This window comes from Phacochoerus africanus, chromosome 6, assembly GCF_016906955.1.
Source record: "Phacochoerus africanus isolate WHEZ1 chromosome 6, ROS_Pafr_v1, whole genome shotgun sequence".
NCBI classification, from domain to species: Eukaryota; Metazoa; Chordata; class Mammalia; order Artiodactyla; family Suidae; genus Phacochoerus; species Phacochoerus africanus.
In genome coordinates, this window is record NC_062549.1 from 88,319,183 (window position 1) to 88,330,247 (window position 11,065).

Below are 11,065 nucleotides of genomic sequence, written 5' to 3' on the forward strand. Positions count from 1 at the left end.
AAGGACTGAGGGTGAGTTAATCTTTAGAGAGTTCTTAATATTCTAGGCCCAATGTTAACCGCTTTCACACACAGTCACCTAAAACTAAAACTTATTTTTGTTCTTGCTGAGGCACCCCACCTCACCTTTGGGAAGCTTGGAAAGTAAAACCCTGCCTACATGTCTCATAGCCAGGATCCAAAGGAAATAACCCAGTTGCTAAAGGAATGGATTTACCACCACCTCCTCGCTCTGTTCCCTAGTGGTTATAATTCTGGATGCCCAGGCCTCTGTGCTTCTCTTAGTTTCCTTTGCCTTTGGCTGCCTAGTCAAAAAGCAGCCTCCCTGGGCAAACGTGGATCTTTTACAAACGTTTATTTTTTCATTTATTCATTCGATTTTTTTTACTCATTTGACAATTTTTTATTAACAAGTGTAAAAAATAGGAATCTCGGTCCACAAACGAGGATGTGTAATAAATGTATTCTTCCTTATTATTCTGTGTTCAACTTTTTCAAGCTCCATTCAGATGGGGTGGCACAAAGTTAGTATGACCATTTGCCTCCATCACCTTTTCCTCAGGTTTTGTCCAAGTTTCCAGGTAAATGGGGTGGTTTATGTGGGGATTGAGGGGTTGAGCTCTGCTTTTCAGTATCATTGGTTATTGTCTTGCCAGGTTGCCACTGAAATATGCCTTATTTCTGTCTGTATGGCCCTTTCAGGGTCTGGGTTAGGGAAAGTTCTCTGCACTCTGCTATTTCTAACAATCATTTTCTTCTATAGCTGAAGTTTCGACTAATCTCTTGAGAACTTGGGCTTTTGTGATACCAAAAACAAAACTCACAAGCTCCCCTAAGGCAGTGAACACAGACATTTATTTGCTTATATAGAGGGGAAGGCAAAGTGGGGAAGCTGAGGTGTGGAAGGGAACTTAGGTCATGAATAGAGAGGAGATTCGAAAAAGAAATTAACCATGATTTCAATAATTTTGAGTTGGTAGAATGAATTAGATGTGTATGTAATTATAATCCAAGGGTCAAGGTAAAAAGGAGGCGCAGGTAAATTGCTAGAACTCTGTAGAGGAACTCTTAGCAATTCACACATTAGAAAAGTGTGAGTAAAAAGAAGCATTTCATTTCAGTCTATTTTGTTGAAATTGAATGTATTATAATCAGAGATAGCAAATGCTGAACTTCTAGAAGTTGATTAGGTTCTCCTTTGTGAAAAGTATCCATTGTTATAATCCATGTCTTGGCTGCATTTAAACTCTTTCCCCAAATGCTAGAATCAGAAGTTATCGGTCTGAAAATATTCTGCAGTAGGTTTTAATTATGTTTTTCCAACCCCTTCAAAAATGAAAGTAATGACTCTGTGGTAGCTAGTCTTCAAACTGGCCCCCAATGTTCCTAGTCTCCTAATATTCATTTCTGTTATCATCTCCTCTCACATTTAATAGGGTTGATCTGTGTAAGCAATAGGATAGTGTGTAAATAATGGCGTGTGACTTTCTAGGTCATAAAAGATGTTGAAGCTTCTACCTTGTTATCTCTTTGATCACTTGTTTTTGGGGAAACTAGCTGCCTTAACATGAAGCCCCTCAAGACCGCTATGGCCATGGTAAGGAACTGAGGCCTCTCGCCAGCAGTCATATGAGTGAGGCATCTTGGAAGAAGGTTTTCCAGTCCCCGTCAAAGACTTTCCAGTCCCTGCAGAATGACTGCAGGTCTAGCTGAAATCTTGACTGCACACTATTGAAAGAACCCTAAGCTAGAATCACCTCTCTAATCTACTTCTGAATTGAATCCTACAGAAATTATGTGTGACAATGAATGTTTAGTATTAAGTTGCTAAGTTTTGGAGTAATTTATCATGTAGCAGTAAAACATTATAAACTAGAAAGGAATAAATATGTAATTAATGTCTGTAAAATTTAACATTATTACAAAATTGCCTTAGAGACAAGTTGTATATAGTTATGCCCTAATTAGCAGAGCACATCACTTACCGTACCCATGTCAGTACAAGGCATTATGATTAATTTTTTTCTTTTTAATTTTATAAGTAATAAGTGACATTTTGAGACAGTTTTTAGATATTTTATTTTTCTCTTCTGTAAATTTTCTTGCAAGATTACCTTGTAGATTTCCTTTTCCCCTTTACTTTCCTCACTCCTATTGTATTTCTGACTAGGTCCTCTTCTTTCTCTGGGACTGGTACATGCCTGGAAATACCAGAGGCTCACTTGGAATTCCAGTCTCTAACTGTAAGAAGGAATCAACTACCTCTCTCTACCATTCTTTCTCCTCTCCTGAACAATATCTCTTTGCCATGTGCTATGGATTGAATGTTTGTGTGCCCCCAGATTCATATGTTTAAACCCCAATCATTAATGTGATAGTATTTGGAGATGGGGACTCTGGGAGGTAATTGCATCATAAGGGTTCCACCCTCATGATGGTATTAGTGTCCTTATAAGAAGAGACACAAGAGAGCTTACTTTTTATTTCTGCTCTCCGCCGTGTGAGGATACAAGAAGTTGGCAGTCTGTAAACTAAAGGGGCCTTCACCAAGAACCCAACTATGCTGGCACCCTGATCTCAGACTTCCAGCCCCCAGAATTATGAGAAATAAATTATTGTTTAAGCCACCCAGTCCGTGGTAATTTGTTATAATAGCTTAAACTGATTATGGCACAATGATATAAACTTTGGCCACCTGAGAATTCCTATAATAGAATCTATTTCTTCCTGGTTGTAAGTATATATTTCAAGAGACTTTGTTCTCATTCCCTTGTTCTACACTTTCAGGTAGGTGGACCAATCAGTGTTCTGTCAGGTCATTTCCCATCTTTTCAATTCTCACATCCCCTTCAGTGTCAAAAGCAACTTTAGAAGGAGGCTGAGCCAGGACCATTGACTATTGCTTCGTGGGTCTAGAGACCAAGCCCTGGCTTCAACCTACCACTTACCGTCTATGCGACCCTAAGTAAACTAACCAAACTCCCTTGACCAAGTTTCTTTGGCTAATTTTAAGTTGGGATGAAACATCTGTTTTGTTACAATTAAACAAAACAACAAATGTAGATTATCTGATGAAGTACCTGACATACAATGGGGTCTCAGTAAGATTTGCTCCTTTTGCTTATTTCTATAATTCTATGCTTGGACTTGGAGAGCCTACCAGAATAACATAGAACCTTCTCATAATGCCTCTTCCTCAGTGGACTGCAAAGATACTACTGATGACTAAGCATGTTTCTTGACCTATTCCCATATATTTCCTTCAGGTATTCTATCCCCTTGTAGTAACTGAGGGACCTGAATCACACTTCTTTCCCTGTCCAAATTTACTGTCCTTCAGATGGGGGAGGATAACATGGGGCAGATTGCATCTTGCATACAATTTTTGGAAAATCAGTATGAGCCAATTATGACAGGGAATTCTGTCACCTCCAAATATTCAAATTTGACGTCTTAATAAACTGGAGGCTACTGGTAACTCAATAGATCTGGGAGGAACTTGAGTTTAGGGGATGCACTGGTTCCCCCTGTTGTTATAATGGAGAAATTACAGTCTCTGAGGCCTTCGAGCTGTGTCTCAGAGCACTGCAGAAATTGTCTCCCAAACGCAGTGTGAAACAAAAGCAGGAAGGTTTTTTTCCTCCAGGTTACAAAACAGGTGGCTGAGAGGGACAGCTGATCAAAAGGGAGAGATCATTCTGAGAAAATATGGAAACTAACTTTATAGAGTGTTTATTGTGAGCTGTTACATCATGAGGGCTCTTTGATAAACAAGAGCTCTTTATAGAAATCATACAAAAATTTTGTTCTCTATCTACAACCCTATGTTACCCTCTGCAGTGATATTCCCAAAGGAGGCATGGCAAAACTTAACAGAGAAACTTTTTTCTTCAAACTGTTTTGGGATCAAAGCCCAAAAGGGTAACCTGAAGGGATATAAAAGAGACAGCAACTCAGATATGTCTGTGATTAGGCATACCTTTTCTAACCTTTATTCCTGTCAGGATAAAACAAGGTAATATACTTGAAAAGAGTTTGAAAGCTATGAAACATGGTATTATCATTATTTTCCTATAGAGATTAAGGCAGCAGAAGTAGAGAAGCCACAAATAGAAGATCATGTAAGTCTCCAACCAACTCGTATGAAAAGTGGGTGCTTATTAATAGAGATGGGTCTGAAGAGTAGAAACACTTATTACTCAAGCATTAATGAAAATCAGTCTAGTCTTGGCCTCTAAGCCAAGAGAGATGGAATATTCCACAGAGAGGACTGTGGGGCCCAAATCCAGAAAAGGTGGAAAAGCCTGGGGCTTGAAATCATTGAGTCATTTATTCCTTACTTTAGTACGTATTTACAAAGAACTACTATAATTTTCTGGGCAAGGAACTCAGAGTCTGGTGAGGGAGACAAGATTAAAGAGCGGGGGAAAAGCACAGGTGAGGAACTATGCTTAGAGCATAAAAACAAGCTCATTTTTGAGATTGCAGAAAGTTGAGATAATGACTGTGGGAAAGTGATCTGATGAAGTAAAAAACGATGATGATCCCAAGCTTTCCCATTGAGGTGGTGTGACATCTTCCCAAGAGGGGAGGGAAAAGAAGTGGAAATTGGAAGAGAAAATAACAAGTGAGAAGTGCATTGAAAAGGAGGGTATGTTAAATGGAATGATATACAGCAGCAGTGGGAGGGTGGCTGGTAGGGGGTGGGAATTGGTTCCAGGGTCCCTGTAGACACCGAAATTCTCAGATGCCCAAGTACCTTACACAAAATGGCTAGCCCAGCAGGCCTCGGGTGTGGGTGGGTTCCGTGTCTGCAGATTCAACCACCCCCAGAGAGATACGAAAGTCATGGATGTGAAACTGAATATGGAGAGCAGAGTATCTATATCTTGAAGCTTGATTTGAAACGGGCTTTTAGATAGTATTTAGTAAGCAGTTCTGCACTGGATGCAGTACTGGGGAAAAGGCTAGGTAATGGGGATGGGGATGTGCCACAATGTCACTCTTTTTAAGTGTCCCCAGCAACTGTTTGTCCTGGAAACTTGGGACAATGCCAAATCCACATTTTATTAGTATAACAAACTTTATATGTATATGTATATATAAAAAAACTATACTGCCAAACTTTCTCCTTAATTGCTTTATCCACTGCATTTCTCCAGCTTAGTTAATGGAAATTCTATCCTAGATGCTCAGCCCCCAACCCTGCAGTCATCCTCGATTCTTTCTTCCATCTTCAAAATATGCTCAGGCTCCAACACTTGTTTTTAACCATCTCCTGTCTATCAGCTTGGCCTCAGCCTCCATCTCCTCTTGCCTAGATTGTTGAAATAACCTCCTAAGTGGTCTCCCTGCTCCCAGTCTTATCCTCCTACGGTTCTCAACACTCTTTCAGGCCTTTCATTTCACTATCTTCCTTTCCTCTCTTCTCTCCTAGCACCCAGCTAACTCATACAAAAGTTACCTTGGCAGACTGTGCTGTTTGATGAGAACTTCTCAGCTTCTCTTCTCCGTTCTCCACCTTCTGGTAGGAGTGTTAACAAACAGCAAAAAGACCAAGGGAGATAAAGGGTCTAGATAATCCAGATATTGCATGAACAGTTATTTACAATTAAAAATTGTCTCGATTCAAAAGCATTGTGTTTTTATTCAATCATGAAAATCACGAGAGATATAAATCATTGCTTGTCACTATTTTACTTGGTATCACAAACTACCTTAATTGCTAATTTGCACTAAGAGCTGCATTGTTACTATTATTTCAAGCTTTTCCTCTTTCCTCTGAAATATTAAGAGTTTACTTTAGACTTGTTGTGGTTCTTACAACTTGAGCAACTTCCATTAAACCGTTTTTGTTTCATGGGTTAATGTGTAATAGTAAGCTACTAATCTTTGCTAAATTACAATGTCCCAGTACAATATGGATACTACATATTTTTAATGCTATAACTTTTAATAGATTTTTATGTCATACTTGTTCTTTTGGAGAGTGATGGATACAGAATGAGAGTTAGCAATTGGAGGTTTTTGGGCTTTTTGTTCTTTGGGTTTTTTAGTTATGCTGGATCTATGTAATAATACAGGACATATTGATGAGATTTTGATAAAGAAATCAGTGTCCAGTGGAAAAAGGATAGATTTATATTCTACTTACCCTTATCCAGATCCTAATGAGGAATAACAACAATCCTTCGATGTAATAAGAATAAGTGAAGGGCAAGGAGAACTCTTTCCTTTCCCCCAAAGTGGAGCCTGCACCTCTCCTACTAAAGCATTCAACCCTCTCTCCACATGGGAGCAGGGCAATTCCAGTCTGATCCTCACCCCTCCACACAGTGTATTAACAGAGACTACATTAAGGAGTCAGAAATGTAAAGGCATTAAGCTTTTCTAATTGGAGTATGTGGGGTTGGGGAGAGGATGGGGCTAGCAAATTCTTAAGGAGAAAAATCCATAAATTGCAAATGAAACTTCTCAAGAAGAAAGCATTTCTAATATATTCAGTATTCATCAACTGAAGTCTCTGCTCTGCAAACATTTAGCAGGCTTCAGCAGAATTGATAGTCAGGTAATACTATTTCTTTGTAGATGCTTTAATATGACATCCCAGGTAGTGATTGAAAGCATAGTCTCTGGAGTTGTACTGCCTGACTTCTAACCCCAGATTCACCACTTTGCCATCATGTGTGTCATCTTGGTCAAGTGGCTGCTCCTGACTAAACCTCAAGCTCTTTAACTGTAAAACGTCATTGAGTTACTATGGGGACTAAAAGAAATATTACGTTTAAAATGGTTAGAGCTTAGCATAACTGACACACAACAAATGTTCAATAGCTGTTAGTTATTCCTCTCTGGAGTTTGAAGTATTTTCCATGTTGACCCCCCTACCCCAAATGCCTGGGAGAATCAGACTAAAAATTCTATAGCTTCCTTCCTGGTTGGGACCTACAGATGGAGCTATGACCTCATATGTTCTATTTTCTAGGATGGTGATAAGCATTTACCAGGAGCTGCTCTACAAGACCCAGTGACTATGGATGAGAGCCAGAGCAGCAATTGTAGAAGGCAGGAAACTAACTAAACTGGTGCAGTGGGAAAACCTCTTCTATCTTTGAGCCCCATCCTGAGTTGTTTTCCTTGAAACTTAGCCAGTCTGTATCATTGAATGGGTAGACTTGATTCCCTCCTCTCAAGTGATCATAAACTTAGAATATTACTCTTAAAATTATCATGTCTTTAATGCCACTAGGATGATTTTAACTTGTAGAGAACATTCTCCAAAATTTTTCTTCTAAGATATGAAATCTTCATTAGTTGCTACCTGGTTGCAATAGCTGCCTTCTACACCTTTACCAAAAACAAAGGTTTTTTTTTTTTTTTTTGTAGATTTGTGGTTGTTGCTAATACCAAGCCTTTAGCTGAAACTCATTGACAACTGATTTTAGTGAATTAAAAAAAACAACAACAACAACAACGGAAAAACCTGCCGATTATGAAACATGCACTATTAAATTAGGCAACTTTCAAAAAATGTTTGCATTTATTTCAAAAGAACTCAAATTCATAAACATATGATTTTTGAATGTAAATTTTATTCTTTTTTATAGACCATAAAGATTTTCTCTATTAGTCTTCTTTATAAAGAATTTTGAAAATTAAAAAAAATGTACAGTGGAAATTAAAAAAAAAAAAGAATTTTGCAAGCCTAAAGGAATATACTTTCTATATATGTTTATGTTACACATGCGGTACTGGAAACTAATGGTATAATATAACACGTAAATTAGGCAAAAGATAATGGATATCAAAAAGGGCATAAGGAGTTCCCGTCATGGTGCAGTGGAAATGAATCCGACTAGGAGCCATGAGCTTGTGGGTTGGATCCCTGGCCTTGCTCAGTGGATTAAGGATCCGGAGTTGCCATGATTTGTGGTGTTGGTCACAGACATGGCTTGGATCTAGCGTTGCTATGGCTGTGGTGTAGGCTGGCAGCTACAGCTCCAATTAGACCCCTGGCCTGGGAACCTCCATATGCCGTGGGTGTGGCCCTAGAAAAGGCAAAAAAAAAAGGGGGGGGCATGGGAAAAAAGTCCAGTGAAGCAAATATAATATAAAAAGGAGAGTCAAGTGAGTTCTAAGTTAAGTTAAGGTAGGGCTTCATAAGAAATCCTTCGGTGAAACAATTGAATAGCAGTGCATCGTAGAGCACTAGTACTCAATGTAGACTAACAGGAAGGCAATGCTCCCTAACTCTTTTATTTCACACACACACAAAAGTCTCAAGTCATCAGGTATTAAAAGTATCATCTTAATACTTTAGAGGAAAGATGAAGGTGAAAATTTTAAGCTTTTGTAGCGGCATCATTTGCAAAATCTCATGGCTTTAAAAAGCTTGAAAATGACACTTCCATAAAGCCCACAACTTAAACTACCTGTAAAAAGTCCAAACTACTTAATAACTGGTGGTTATCACTGATCAGAATAGAAATATACTAGAAGGATGGGAAAGGTATTCAATTAAGGAATAAGTGCATTCTATTTGTTCAGTTAGAAAGTTTATGTAAGATATAATTATGTGATTATATATACGTGGAAATATTCTCCATGCTATGTTAACAGAAATAGAATTACTAGGTAGTACACTTGGGAGACAACATCTTGGTTAGCAAATTATATGAAGATACAGTGAGATGTGCCAGTTATCGAGTTACTGCCTCTGATTCAAATCCATCTGTCTCTGGCCTGCTTTGGGACACTGGAGTGCATAGACACTTTTCATTGCTAGCTGTCTCTGTTAATAACAGAGGGCATTGGAGGGATCCTGCCAGAGAATAGGGCTTCTCTCTCTGCTTTCTAGAGGGCTGTGTTTTCCTCCTCCACTGTGGCCACAAGGAACATGAGGGAAGCCTAACAAAAGGCACTCTCCTGTGAGTCTGTCTGTTGCTCCATGGGCTAAGCTGTGGCTACAGCCACACTCTCTCCAACAGGATCGAAATCTCAGCCTGGTGCAGTGGGTACCCTTTTCCAAAGTCTTCATTTCCTCCTTGGACATTCTTTCCCTGAACCCTGGAGGTGGTAGCTGCTTCCTATAGTTCTTACTGTGTTCCTTAGAGTCCTCTTTTACCTCTTTTAGTTAACTGCCTTTAACTACGTAATAATTTTAAAATTAATTTTTCTCTGCTCAAATTACTAGTGCAGTGTCTGACCCCTAACTAGATCCTGAATGACACACGAGATAAGGGGGAGGAGGCCAAATGACTGTTGAGACTGGACCTTCTCAATTTCCTTACCCTGGAGAAATCCCAGAAATAATTTTCAGGTCTCAAGGAAGCCCTACATAGAAATTATTAAATCTCTTGCATATGTCATTAGGAAGGGGTAGATAAAAATGCTCTATGCTATTTTTAATAGAGAATGATGGTTCTATAGATCTACTTATTCTGGCCCAATTACTAGTATACCTTTCATATGATTCTCCTTCCCCACAAAAGATCACAACTCTGGAGTTCCCATCATGGCCCAGTGGTTAACGAATCTGACTAGCATCCAAGGAGACTCAGGCTCCATCCCTAGCCTTGCTCAGTGGGTTAAGGATCTAGCATTGCAGTGAGCTGTGGTATGGGTCGCAGATGTGGCTCAGATCCTGTGTTGCTATGGCTGTGGTGTAGGCCAGCAGCTACAGCTCTGATTCAACCCCTAGCCTGGGAACCTCCATATGCTAAGGGTGCAGCCCTTAAAAGCAAAAAAAAGAGAAAAAAAAAAAAGATTACAACTCTAATGCAAGTTAGTATAGATAGAGAAACATTACTACATTTCCAAAATTTCTCCTTTGTTTAAATGCCCTTGACTTTTTTACCTTGTCCAGCTAGGCCTAAAAATCTTATAATAAATTTCTACTCTGTGAGATGCTAATGAGGTATACTATGTGGAATATTTCATGGGGAAAATAGTTTTCCACCTATTTAAAACTAAAAATTATTTTTTGGTCAAACTTTCTTAAAGGAAATAGTAAAGCTTAGTTTAACTTTCTTGAAATAAATCTTTTTTTCATAATTTTTAAAAATTCATAAGGAAGATAATGAATTTTTGCTGACTTAAGCCAAATTGAAACATAATTTTCCTAAAGGTAGACTTGGTTAATTTAAATAAAGGGTATACATTTATTTTAATTAATGTTAATGATATTTTATTAGCACTTATTGGATAGTTAAGCTATTCAAATATGAGCCAAACAATATGAATGAAAATATAGCTTAAGGTACAAATTTATTCAAGACAAAAATGTTGTCTCACTGAGCACCATCATCTGGCTTAAATGCCAATGCAGTGGTTACAGAATTATTATATATACTATTTTTTGGTATGAAAGTGTTATTTTTGAAACTACAGATGCAGAATAAAATTTATTTCTTTAATGTGTCATCTGAGCTAGATTTCTTTTGCTGCACAAATAACTAATTCTGAGTTAAATTTGAGATAAGCATGCATGGATTTCACTTTAAAATGAAATAAGATTATTCTCATCCCTGCTCTTGATGCTTGTTATACCAAAAAAAAAATATTCTCACTCACATAAGTGGTTGAATGCTACAGCAAAATGTTTATTTCTTTTCTATGAGTAGCAGGATATCCTTATTTTACCCAAATCCAGAACTTGTCTAGGGGCAAGACAGTGCATCTCATCTTTTGTGTGTGATCAGACTGTGGCTCACAGAGTTCTTTCTCCTCTCTCAAAGCTGAGAACATAAGATTCAGGAAAAAAAAATTCCTCATCTAGTCATCCCTTTGGATAGGAAGAAAGATAAAAGAAGTTCAGTTTTGTTTTCTAGTACATCCAAGTTATTTTTTAAGACTTGAAATTCACTGGTTTCTTCTAATCCCAAGAAGCAGTGAAAACAGCTTGAAATTTCCTTTTACAACACAATTTTTCCAAAAACTCAGTTTCCTTTTAAATATAAGAATCTTGTCACTTAAGTCCATACATTTTCTTCAGAGCCTTACAGAGACTTATTCAGCTGGTTCATAGGATCAAAAATGTCTGCTAAGAAGGCCAGTTTCTGCAGCCA